Below are 13,412 nucleotides of genomic sequence, written 5' to 3'. Positions count from 1 at the left end.
TACTGTGGAACACATATCAAACTCAAAATTTCACTAAAGACAAAAATAATTATGAATGAAAGATATCAGATGACCTATTTCATCTGGTTTTCCATCACCAAGTTCATAAAAAGTTTTCTGAAGCAAAAAAAACACAAAGATATTGGATCTTAAAATAAACTCAATTCTTTGCAAAATAAAAGGTCAATGAGAAAGATTCTGAATATCAGATATGCAGATTTCTACCAAGATTTTGTGTATATAGGACTGAAGAGTTACCTTTAGTTCTTCTATGGACTGATAGTCATTGTTCTTGATCTTTTCTTTCATGGTACTAAAATCCATTGGGTGTTTAATGATCATGGAGTAGCCAGGAGCAATAAAATCAGTTACGGGAAATGAAAAGAAAGCACTTGGATCTTTTCTGTGAAGATATGCAAAAGACAATGTTATATTTTATTCTATTACAAACAAATCTAACAGTCTAGGAGCATAAGTCAGAGGAAACCCTTCAGATGCAGAAAGAATTTGTAATATGTTAACATATTTTTAACTGAAAACTGAAGAAATGATTTTAAAGTCTATTAACTATTTAATAACAAGTAAGTTTTACATACTAGCTGTACCCTCAGGATGGAGATTTCTTTCTTTTTTTTTTTTTGAGACGGAGTCTTGCTCTGTCGCCCGGGCTGGAGTGCAGTGGCCGGATCTCAGCTCACTGCAAGCTCCGTCTCCCGGGTTTACGCCATTCCCCTGCCTCAGCCTCCCGAGTAGCTGGGAGTACAGACGCCCGCCACCTCGCCCGGCTAGCTTTTGTATTTTTTTTTAGTAGAGACGGGGCTTCACCGGGTTAGCCAGGATGGTCTCGATCTCCTGACCTCGTGATCCGCCCGTCTCGGCCTCCCCAAGTGCTGGGATTACAGGCTTGAGCCACTGCGCCTGGCCAAGATGGAGATTTCTTTCTTATAAAATACAAAGCCTAATTAATTAACAGCTCCACCTATATAGGAAAAAATAAAGCAAAATAAACCTCAACTAACTGACCAATGTTTTAACCTTTGGGAAATTAGCACTGTATATTTTTAATCAACCAAAGGGGAAAAGGCTGAAATAGTAACTATTAACATACATCTACAATCCTCCATATTAACTTCTAATAGGCTTGCATTTCTGGTCCATGTATGTCTATTTTCTCCATCAATGGATATAACTTCTATCATGCACATGTGGGGGATGCTAAAAAAAAACTGACATTAAAAAGCTCCTCTTTATACCTCCATATGTGTGCCAAAACAGGACTAGACCAAAAAAACCCCAAAATCAGAAACCCAAATTTGAAAACTAGTGCTCTTCATCACAGATTCTCAACACTGGCTGTACATTAGAATCACACAGGAGCTTTAAAAAAATTCCAATGCAGGGAAGAAGTGGAAGGAAGACTCAGCTTAGACCCACTGTATCAGAAGCTCTTGGGGAAAAAGGGTAGGGTCCAGGCAGTGATATTTCCACGGGCGAGTATTGGCATTGGGATTTGAGTATTTGGCATTTGTATTTCCAGTACTGTCAAGTTGAGAACGAGTGCTTTATATGATTAAATCATTAGGCTGATTTTTTTTTTTCCTTCTGGAAATCTGGCATACCAAGAGTTTTCTTCCTCCACAGAATAACAGTAAAAATATGGTTTAAAAAATAACCACTTTAAAAACATATTTACCATGTTGCTAGTCCCAGTGGCAGGCACTTGACATATTTTATATCTAACCCTCACAAAAGCCATCAAAGTGGTGGTATCTTCCACCACTGGAGGATACTGAGGTTCAGTGAGGTTGAAATTATTTATCCTAAGCCATGCATTAAATAAGAGAGTTGAAATCTGATTCAGGTCTATGTGAATATGCCTTTGTTTTTCAGAGCAGGATGCCTAAGCAGTGAGACTGAAAAATGACAACAAGCAAAAATACCCAGTCAGGACCTATACATCAAAATGTACACTGTCCACAGGAGTTACCGTAATGGCAGCATTCATCTCTGGGTGGCCTCCTGCAGCTACCCTTTGGAGGAAATTATCTAACTCCTAGGTCAATCATTTTAATACAGAGCCCCATCTAGTTTTGACCAAAAATGCTAATATCAAACTTGATCAACTAGATTTTTTTTTTTTTTTTTTAAACCAGGCTTAGCTCCTGGTAAGGATGAGGAATCATCCAATCACTAAAACTAATCAAAAAGAGTGTGGCTCTGGGTTCTAATTCCCAAAATGTTTTTAACAATGCTAATGTCTTTAGACTAAGAAATACTTTCTGAAGTGTTTTCTTTTCATTAAGATTTTGTTTCTAATTGACATATAATTGCACATATTTAGAGGGTACAGTATGACATTTTGACACATATATACTGACATACATATATACAAGGATACTTCCGTATCACTGTGTAATGATCAAATCAGGATAATTAGCATATTTATCACCCTAAACACTTGTTATTTCTTTGGGTTAAGAACATTCAAAATCCTTTCTTTTAGCTATTCTGATGTAAATAATAAATGGTTGTGGACTGCTGTCACCTTACTGTGCAACAGAACACCAGAGTTTATTCCTCCTATCTAACTGTAATTCTGTACCTGCTGACCAACCTCTACCTTTCCCTCGCCTCTGGTAAACACTGTTCTACTCTCTACTTCTATGAAATCAACTTTTTAAGATCCCACATGAATGAGATGATGTCATTATTTGTGCCCTCACCATATTTTCTGTCTTCACATCAGATGGGTAATGTGCTGACGCTGTAACAAAGTTTGAGGGCGGTAAATCTCACAAAGGAACACGAAAACCCAATCATTTCACTTATGAACTACAAAAGGATTGCACAGTATTTGTTCTTCTGTGTTTGGCTTATTTAACATGATGTCCTCTAGGTTCATTCATGTTGTTATAAATGATAGTATTTCATTCTTTTTAATGGTGGAATTAATATTCCATTGTGTATACATACCACATTTTAAAAAATGCATTCATCCATTGATGGGCACTTAGACTGATTCCATCTTGGCTATGATGAATAGCACTGCAATTAACATGAGAGTACAGGTATCTCCTGGACATACTGATTTCATTTCCTTTGGATATATACCCAGTAGATGAATTGCTGGATCATACGGTAGTTCTATTTTTAATTTTTTGAGGAACCTCCATACTGTTGTCCATAATAGCGATACTAATTTACATTCCCACCAACAATATATACAATTTCCCTTTCTCTACCACATTCTTGCCAGCTTTTTTTTTTTTTGTCTTTTGATAACAGGCATTCTAATTGGGGTGAGGTGGTATCTCACAGTGATTTTGACTTGCATTTCTCTGATTATTAGTGATGGTGAGCATTTTTTCATATACCTATTGGCCATTTGAATATCTTCTTTTAATTAAGTCATTTCTTTTAAGGTGACATCATTAACCTACATTCTGGTCTTATGTTGCAAGAAAAACTGTAAGGCAGTCATGACACTCGACAGTCACACCTTGTAAACTGCAATGGAATACCCAACACCTATTCACTCCCTTTGGACAAGTAGTGAAGTAATGAATGAGTTATTTAAATATAAAGACTAGAGATGTAATTTTTCTCAAACACCAAAAAAAAAGAGAGACCAGTAAGTTCTTTTTTTTTTTTTTTTTAGAAAAGATCTCATTCTGCTGCCCAGGCTGGAGTGCAATGGAGCTATCACAGCTCACTGCAGCCTCAACCTTTTGGGCTCAAGTGATCCTTCCACCTCAGTCTCTGGAGCAGCTGGGACTACAGATGCGTGCAACCACACTAGGATTTTTATTTTTTTGTAGAGATGGGGTCTCACTATGTTGTCCAGGCTGGTCTTAAACTCTTGGCCTCAAGTGATCCTCCCACCTCAGCCTCCCAAAAAGTGCTGGGATTACAGGTGTGAGCTACTATACTCGGCTAACTTCTGATCTTAACTGTAAACCTAAACAGGCATTGAATACAGATTACATTGGAGAAAAATTACTTACAATGTGTTCTGGGTTGACTTAAGTTCAATACAATGAAAGAAAGTCCACTGTAAAAATGTATGCTCTACAACCATAAACCCTTTGCAAATAATGTAAATATCTTTGAGTAAAGAGAGGTATCAAAATAAATATTTATTTTTATTTATTTATTTTATTATATTACTTTTTTGAGATGGAGTCTTGCTCTGTCACTCAGGCTGAAGTGCAGTGGTGTGATCTCAGCTCACTGCAAGCTCCACCTCCCAGGTTCACACCATTCTCCTGCCTCAGTCTCCTGAATAGCTGGGACTATAGGCGCCCGCCACCACGCTCGGCAAATTTTTTTGTATTTTTGAGTAGAGATGGGGTTTCACCATGTTAGCCAGGATGGTCTCGATCTCCTGACCTCGTGATCCGCCCACCTCGGCCTCCCAAAGTGCTGGGATTACAGGCGTGAGCCACAGCACCCGTCCCAAAATAAATTGAGTTATTCTTTTCCCTTTTAAGAACTCAACATTGGCTTAATCTAGGCACTGAAATTTTAAAAACAAATTTCTGCTTTTAAAAAAAGGCCATAATTCCTATTCATGGTGTTTTATTTTTTCTCCCATACTTAATCACTGTTAAACATTCATGGCATGATAAGCATTGTACAAATACACAGAAGGTATTTCCATCTAATACCAAAGTGGAAATAGCTGTATTGTTTATTCCTGGCTTAAAGTTTTAACATCAGAAGTTACTTTAGAGACAGAAATTTGTCATTAAAAGTATTATGTAACACCCTTCAAGTTGCCAGGGAAACAAACCAAATAAAGAATATCTAAAAGTTAGCCTCTTGGAGTACTTCTGCTGCCAGGCAAAATATTTATCATTCACTAAAATCAAGTACATTTGGAGTTAGGCACAAATGTGGTTTGGATGCTACACATTTACCATTTTAATTTCTATGTTATAAAATATTGGAAAACATTTACCTCTGCAATTGTCTCATCAGTTGATTCAAGGCTTCTTGAAGGGGTGTCTGTTCTACTTCTAAAGTAAAGAAGAAGGGAAAAGGGTGTTTTAAAAAGGAGTATTCTAGAGAGTACTATTTACTAGATCATTTTCTATTTAATAATAACCATTATTAATACCTCATACAGAAATTCCATTTATCTTAAAAATATATTGAAGTTTTGAGAGTATCAATCCAAAATTGAAGCTAATTTAAAGCTCTTATGCAGTTTGAGAGAAAAAACTTAAAAATTCAATTACAAAGCTCCAACTTAGGAGCTAAAACCCCACTATTTTCCTGAGCTATAATAATTTCAGCATCCTCATTCAGGATAGTTAATTCAGAGTTATTCCAACCTTCTTGTTTGGCTAAAGAGCTTGTGAGAGGCTTCTCAGGGGGCAAGTCTAATCTCACAGGGGCGTGACACTGGAGGTCTTTTTCTGCCTCATTCTCCACCCGGTCTCGATCTCGCTTCTTTTTATCCTCCTAAATAGAACAAAGGGAGATAATTTAGAAATATTTCAGAACCAACATCTTTAAATACACAAATCATTTTAAGGGGTGAAAAGACATCATTGCAAAGAAAATATTCTTAATAATGAGCTCAATGTATTTTACTGCCATCTACTGGAAAAGGAGAGAATAATATGTTCACAAAGGAAAAAAAAGGGCATCTCTATGCCAGAAATAACCAGTTAGAAAAACAATACTATCCAAAAAAGCAACATAGTGTGTATAGAAACAAATCTAATAAAAGATACCCAAAACCTTTTGGGAAAAACTGAAACATTATTGAAGGTCACAGCAGAAGGCTTGAATAAAGGAGATATACTATGTTCATGAATTGAAAGAGTCAATCCTCTCTCAAGTTATCAATACATTCGATGTAATGCCAATTGAAATTTAAAAAAAAAAATTTTCATGGAATTCGACAAGCCAATTACATTAATTTACCTTGAAGAATGAGCGATTAAGAACACAAGAGTTTTGAAAAAGGTCAGAATAAGATGATATGTCTTACCAGATATTATTTGTGTAACGTGATAATAAGACAATGTGGGTCTGACAGACAAATAAACCAACAGAAGAGATCAGAGTCCAGAAACAGACCCATGTACATAGAATAATCTTAGTATATCACATAGGTGACATTGATTATCAATGACAAAAGGGTGGTACTGAGACAACTTGTTACCTGAAAAGAGAAAATAGAATTTGAGTTCTACTTCATGCCATACACAAAAGTGAATTCCAGATAAAGACTTAAACATACAAAGCAAAGCTTCAGAACTTCAGATGAAAGTAAAGCATCTTTAAGACTCAAGAATAGAAAAAGACTTTCTTAAATAAGATACAAAAATAATAAATTTTTGGCCGGGCATGGTGGCTCAAGCCTGTAATCCCAGCACTTTCGGAGGCCGAGGCGGGCAGATCACGAGGTCAGGAGATCGAGACCATCCTAGCTAACATGGTGAAATCCCGTCTCTACTAAAAATACAAAAAAAAATTAGCCGGGTGTGGTGGCGGGCGCCTGTAGTCCCAGCTACTCGGGAGGCTGAGGCAGGAGAATGGCGTGAACCCGGGGGGAGGAGCACTCCAGCCTGGGCGAGAGTGCGAGACTCCGTCTCAAAAAAAAAAATAAATTTTTAAGGAAAAACTTGATACATTTGATATTAAGTTGATAAATTTCGGTACCTCAACAAAATCCATGAACCAAGTTAAAAATCTAACGATAGACTGAGATAAAGTACTTGAAACACAACTTATAAAACATTAAGATTCCATAAAGAGCATCTATAAATCTATGCAAAAAGGCAAAAAATCCAAAAAGGAAACAGATAAGCGATATTACAGGTAACTCACAGAATAAGAAACGTGAAATGTTGAGAACATGAGAACTAGCTCAAGCTCCCTGGAACTTGGGTAATTATAGATTTAAAAACTAGAAGTTATTTCACCTCTCTTTGGCAACATTTAAAATGTCTGAAATGTCAAGTTTTGATAAAAATGTAGATAAATGGGATTTTCATACCTTGCAATTGGGTGAATAGGAACAATCCTTAGCAGAGCAATTAGTAATATCTATCAAAGCTAGCGAAGCCTTTATCCTACTTCTCAACTGCTACTGTCTGTGCATATACCAGAGAAATTTCCTGTCGTATGGTCTACATGGAGACTTGGTACAAGATTACTGCAGCATTGTTTAAAATAGTAAAAAATAGGAATAATCCAATGCCTATTAAAAGGAAAATGGATTAATAAATTATGTCGTATTTACATAACAGGTAAAATAAACGAGCTAAAGTGATATTGTATCAACATGGATAACGTTAAGAAACAATGTCTGGAGAAAAAGTTGCAGAACAATGATCTGTTATGAGGTAGTATGAAAATGTGTAAGCATACACTGTTTAGAGATTTATACAGAACTTGTAATTATAAAAACATGCATGTGATATACACCAAATTCAGTAGAGTGGTTCTCTCTATTAGAAGGAAAGAGAGAAATGGGACTCTGAAAGGGTATAAGGGACGCTTCATCTCTGTCTGCCCTCTTCTTTCCTTAGAGGAAAAAAATACATATATATACATACATGTACGCATTTTTAAAATTTAAATTTTGAAGTAAAATTGTCCAACAATGCCCATTTTATGCTCATCAAAATCAAGATTCTCAACAGGATCTTACGGACTCAAAAAGCTATTTTCTTGGCCTATACCCTATTTTTTATTTCTAGTATCTAGAGCAGCGGTTCTCAAAGCATGGTCCCCAGACTGGCAGCATCAGGATTATTTAAGATTTTGCAAGAAACAAAAATTCTGAGGTCCCCTTGTGGTTCACAAGCTTTAGTGTGCATTAGAATCACCTGATGGTCTCATTAAAAACACAGATGGTGGCCGGACGCGGTGGCTCAAGCCTGTAATCCCAGCACTTTGGGAGGCCGAGACGGGTGGATCACGAGGTCAGGAGATCGAGACTATCCTGGCTAACACGGTGAAACCCCGTCTCTACTAAAAAATACAAAAAACTAGCCGGGCGTGGTGGCGGGCGCCTGTAGTCCCAGCTACTCGGGAGGCTGAGGCAGGAGAATGGTGGGAACCCGGGAGGCGGAGCTTGCAGTGAGCTGAAGTGAGCTGAGATCCGGCCACTGCACTCCAGCCCAGGCGGCAGAGCGAGACTCCATCTTAAAACAAACAAACAAACAAACAAACAAACAAACAAACAAACACAGATGGCTGGGCCTTGTCCCTAGAATTACTGATCTGCAGGTATGGGGTAGAGACTGAGAATTTGTACTTTCTAAAAAGTTTCCAGGCCATGTGGGTGCTGCTGGTATCGGGACCACACTTTGAGAATCACTGATCTAGAGCTTTGCACTCTATTTTCAGAATCCAAAGCACCTAATACAGAATATATGGTTGTTTTAAAAGCTCTAGAGAGCAGTGTTATAAAATGAATTCATGCTTGATCCTAGTTACCACTGTTAGTTGATTAATGTATTTTCACCACCTGGTGAAATACATTATGCTCTAGGAGTCCAGCTTCATGCTCCTATGCTCTAGGAGTCCAGCTTCATCCTTAAAACACTCTCTTGGCTGGATGTGGTGGCTCACCCGTCATCCTAGAACTCTGGGAGGCCGAGGCGGGTGGATCACTTGAGCTCAGGAGTTTGAGGCCAGCCTAGGCAACAAAGCAAAACCCCATCTCAACAAAAGATACAAAACTGTGCACCTGTAGTCCCAGCTACTTGGGAGGTTGAGATGGGAGGATGGCTTGAGCCCCAGGAGGCGGAAGTTGCAGTAAGTCGAGATTGCACCACTGCACTCTAGCCTGGACAACAGGGCCAGACTTTGTCTCAAAAAAAAAAAAAAAAAAAAAAAAAGAACTAAAATAATGAAGTAAAAAACCACTGTGACCTTAGGCAATTCATTTACTCTCATCAGACCTCTTTATCATACGCAAGATGGAGATTTAACTGTTATTATTTATCTTACAGAGTTAAAGAGATGGTCAATTATGAACTAGCCAAGTGGAAAAAGTACCAACGGAGGGTATAATGTTTCTGAACTACCCCAACTAGTATCTTTACCTAGTTATCCTTTATATAAAGTAACTACTTTATTATTCAGTAAAGTAAGAAGTCTTTGGGGCTAGGGAGTCCAAAAGAAAAAATAATATAAAAACATACGCTTGGAAACTACCCTAAACTGAATAGAGATACTGTAGCATACTATTTCCAGACTGAGAATCTGGAGATCTAGCTTCTAGTTCACCAGCATATGACTTTTAACAAGGTACCCCACTGTTTTAGACTCAGTTTCCCATCTGTACAACACAAGGCTTTGATCTCTACAGGTCTCTCTCCACCTAAAATTCTGATTCCAACCTTCGCATTTTCTTCTTCATAATTCAGAGTATGTTGTAGAATCCTGTTGTGAATGTCACTTATTAAAGGAATACAGTTATGTAAAACCATAAGTTAACATAGTTCTGGTTAATAGTAAATTCTGTTAATTACACAGAGAAAACTAAGCAAAAATATTAGTGCCATTTAACTTCAGGTAGTTAAGGAAGAAGAGTTTACAGTTAGTTTATAAAGTGGGTTTAAATTCTGGCCTCGTCACTAGTAGGTGGCAAAGCTATGATATCATGGATAAACTACGCAATTAGCTATGGCATCATGGATAAACTATGTAATTTTTTGGAGTCTAATTTTCTAATCTTTAAAATAGACAAAACAATACATACCTCATAGGACTATTTTAAGGATTAAAGTTTATGTAAAGTTTTAGCACATTACTTAGCACATGACGGACATTCATTCAATAAATGAGGCTTTACTGTGTAGCTATATAGTGAAAAAGAAAATACATACAACCCTACTCTTACAGAGCTCAGAATGGAACAGCAGAGATGTTCATTAAATAACTCATTTAAAAAAATAAACATGTTTATAACAGCAGAGATGCGCATTAAACAACTCATTTAAAAAACAAAACAAAACATGTTTACAACTAATTGATCACAACCAGCTACAGATTTCTTTGTTCCTTCCCCATTCCCACTGCTTCACTTGACTAGTCTAAAAAACAACAACAAAACAGATTTCAAGGACAGAATAACTTTTGGGTGAAAATAATTTAGACTGGAAAAGTGTGGGAAGGTTTCCATGAGGAAGTAATATCTGAGCTGAGATCTGAAGGACAAAGAATCTAGCCAGGTTGGGGGTGGAGGTGGGTGTGTGGGAACAGCTTCCAGGCAGGGGAAATATCTTGTGTGCATGAAGATTTGAGGCAGGAGAAAGGAAGAGGGGCTATTTCCATAACTACAAACACATTTACTCACTTCTGACTAGATTCTAATTTGCCCACAACTTGATGGTAAGTTATTAATCTGTGAGTAATGCTTTTAAAGCAAATCTTTGCTCAGATTATTAGGATTTAACACTCACCAAACCACATTATTCACTCAACAAATGACATCTGCCTGTTCTACTGGAGCTTCCTCTGGACATGGGTCCTTGTCTTATTCAGCTCCATACCTGCAAGCTCAGCAATGCCTAACACATAATACTTGCTAAGTATCTGCAGAAGTAATTAATCATAGGAGACAGCATGAAATAGGAACACAAAAGCATGCAAATTAACAGCTGAAGTCCTTAGTAATAAGTACTGTCCTTCAGGTTGGTTTCTTTTGGAGGATATATACACATACATATATTCAAGTGATGCTCCAATATGCAAAACAATGTACAGGTCCCTTTTAACAGCTGATTCTAGACTCCAATGAAAAATGTTTCATTACCTTGCAGCTGCACATCATTTTTGGCCCTAGGCTAAAAACAGCATTTGCTACACAGGTTAGCCATTATCTCTATGATGCTTTCCTCTGGCTGCCCACGGCAGAATGAGGCATACCTTTCCCTGGATTCCTGAAACACGTTAGTCAAACCTCCCTTAGGATTTACCAGGCTGTGAGGTTTATTTATACTTTCATGTCTGATTTCTGAGTCCAACTTTGAGCTCCTATAGGATATTATTTATTTATCTATCTTAATCACTGCAGCCTAGTACAATCTGGCCAGATAATAGGTGTCAGGTAAATATTTGTTGAATAAAGAAACAGATAAACAGCCTTCTATCAGAGGAGCAATGCTACTCAAAGGCCCCTTTTCTGAGTTCCTCCTTCCTTGGAGAGGTCTTTTGGGGTTGAGATAACTACCTCAGGAGGGAGAGACATGGACCAACCAATGCTGAGAAAGGGGAAGAGTTTTCTGCCAAGTCAGATAAGCTACAGCAGCCCGGAGATCCCAGGTGTGACAGATGGCACAAGTCAATGAACTGTGTTTTGCCAGAATTCTCATTTTGCTTAATATGATTAGTCACTGCTCCTCTCTAGTTAAAAGCTACCTCATACTCTGTGACTCAGTTGAATCAGCAATACGAGATACTAACAGCACCTACGTCACAGAATTATTTCTAAGGATCAAAATAGTAAATATACACAAAGAATTCAGAATAGTGTCTGGCAGACAGTAAACACTCGAATGTTAGTTATGAGTCTGCCTCCACTGTTGGACTTAGTATAGTGCTTTAATAAAATAGGTATTTACTAGAATTTACTGTAATTTCCATTAAAGTTTTACTTAATTTTAGCTTTATATATAATAACATCCTATATGTGTTAATGCTTTTGAGTAAAAAAATTTTCTTAATGACTACTATCTTTCTCATTTTATTCTGGTAACATCCCTAAGCAATGTGACTGGCCTAACCTCTTTCAGCAACTAAACCTGAAGTTGACCTACAAAGCTGTTAAGACATCATTTGGGTTAGGACTATGTTCTTCAGAACAGCAAGAGAGTTTCAATAAAGGAACTGAGACCACTCATCTGAGCTATTTCCATAAAAAGCTTTCTATGCAGGTCTCTTTACAGTTTCTACTCTCTCCATTCAATATTTGTTAGATATTGTTACCAGATTTATGTTACTAAGGCTCAGCTTTTATCATTCTTCCACTCAAATTTTTTGACTGACTACATACTGAAACTCAAACTCCTTACTCGGCCATCTCAGCTGCCTTTCAGATCTTACCCTATCCCCCACTCCACGCATTCTGTGTTTAAAAAGAGATCTACTTTATGTCCCCTATACACATCTCCTTCTTGCCCATTTTCGAGCTAATCCTCTAAAAACAGTTCCATAATCCTGTTTGGTGTGTGGTTTTCCTGACCTCCATGTCTCTACCCAGTGGCCTATCATTCTATTCAGGGATCATCATCTAAAGTCAGCACATAAATAAAAACTGAGTTGTCAGATCACCTTGGAAAATACCTGAAGTAGTCCATAAAGTACAACACTCATGACTTACAATCTTAGAATACTTCTACTGAACTACCACAAAAAGAGCCATTTCTCTCAGGGCATATAGTTGACCCCACGTTAACTGAACATATAGTGTTACATCACTGTATTTTGATTTCTAAAGCCCAACTCAAATGCTGCTTCCTGAGCAAAGTCTTCTGTGATTTCCCCCAGCTCCATGTACTCTCAGGAGCCGCAGAACTAGAACCCTGCCTCTGTTAGGGCACTGACTTTATTTCCCCATGTGCTGTGGGCAGAGGTTGGTGCCCACTTTAACAACTCTTTTAGATTAAAGACTTCTTAAGGGCAGAATTTGAGTTACTGTTCTGGCACTAACTGTGTGACCTTGGTAAAGTTACTTAACCTCCCTGAGCCTCAATTTTCTCATTTATAAAAGAGGAGATACTATGATCGAGTCATTCTATTTGTGGGTGTGTATCCAAAAGAACTGAAAGTAGGGGTCTTAAAGAGAACTTTTACAATTCATGTTCCTAGCAGCATTATTCATAACAGCCAAAAGGTGGAAGCAAACCACATGTTCACTGACTGATGAATAAATAAAATGTGGCATATCCATACAATGGAGTAGCATTTAGTCTTAGAAGGGAAGGACATTCCAACACGTGCTACAACAGATAAACCTTGAGGACATCTTGCCTAAATGATACAGGCCAGCTACAAAGACAAATACTGTATCATTCCACTTACATGAGCAGTCAAACTCATAGAGACAGAAAGTGGAATGGTGGTCGCCAAGGTCTGAGGAAAGGGAGAAAGGAAAATGGGGAGTTGTTAATGGGTATGAAAAAGTTCTGGAAAACAGTTGCACAAAAATGTATATACACTTAACACTAATGAACTGCACACTTAAAAATAATTAAAATGGTAAATTTTATGCTATGTATATTGTACCACAATCCGACAAAACAGAGAGAGAACACCAGTCTCACAGGATTACAGTAGGGAGTATTGTAGGATGATGTACATAAAGCGCTCAGCACAGAACCTAGCATGTACTACATGCCTGATAAGTGTTTGGATGAACGGAGGCAAGATGGCGCACTTCC

General features: G+C 37.7%; 1 long non-coding RNA gene across 3 annotated transcripts; it reads right to left on the bottom strand.

Annotated features, from left to right (window-relative positions):
- Nucleotides 1–263: 263 nt before the first annotated feature.
- On the bottom strand, nucleotides 264–7,242 carry LOC108536310 (uncharacterized). 3 transcript variants are annotated; one of them, XR_001887477.1, is made up of 5 exons: nucleotides 7,013–7,242; nucleotides 6,002–6,175; nucleotides 5,337–5,466; nucleotides 4,961–5,018; nucleotides 264–403 (listed from the first exon to the last, which is right to left on the bottom strand). It is a non-coding gene; the product is annotated as an uncharacterized LOC108536310 (long non-coding RNA). The 3 variants fall into 3 exon arrangements; XR_001887476.1 differs by lacking the exon at nucleotides 6,002–6,175 and having other exon boundaries at nucleotides 7,013–7,213; XR_001887475.1 differs by lacking the exon at nucleotides 7,013–7,242 and having other exon boundaries at nucleotides 6,002–6,333.
- Between the last annotated feature and the right edge of the window lie 6,170 nt (nucleotides 7,243–13,412).

The sequence above is a fragment of the Rhinopithecus bieti genome, unplaced genomic scaffold (genome assembly GCF_001698545.2).
Source record: "Rhinopithecus bieti isolate Rb0 unplaced genomic scaffold, ASM169854v2 scaffold_13375, whole genome shotgun sequence".
Classification (NCBI taxonomy): Eukaryota; Metazoa; Chordata; class Mammalia; order Primates; family Cercopithecidae; genus Rhinopithecus; species Rhinopithecus bieti.
This window is presented reverse-complemented; position numbering and strand designations above follow the sequence as displayed.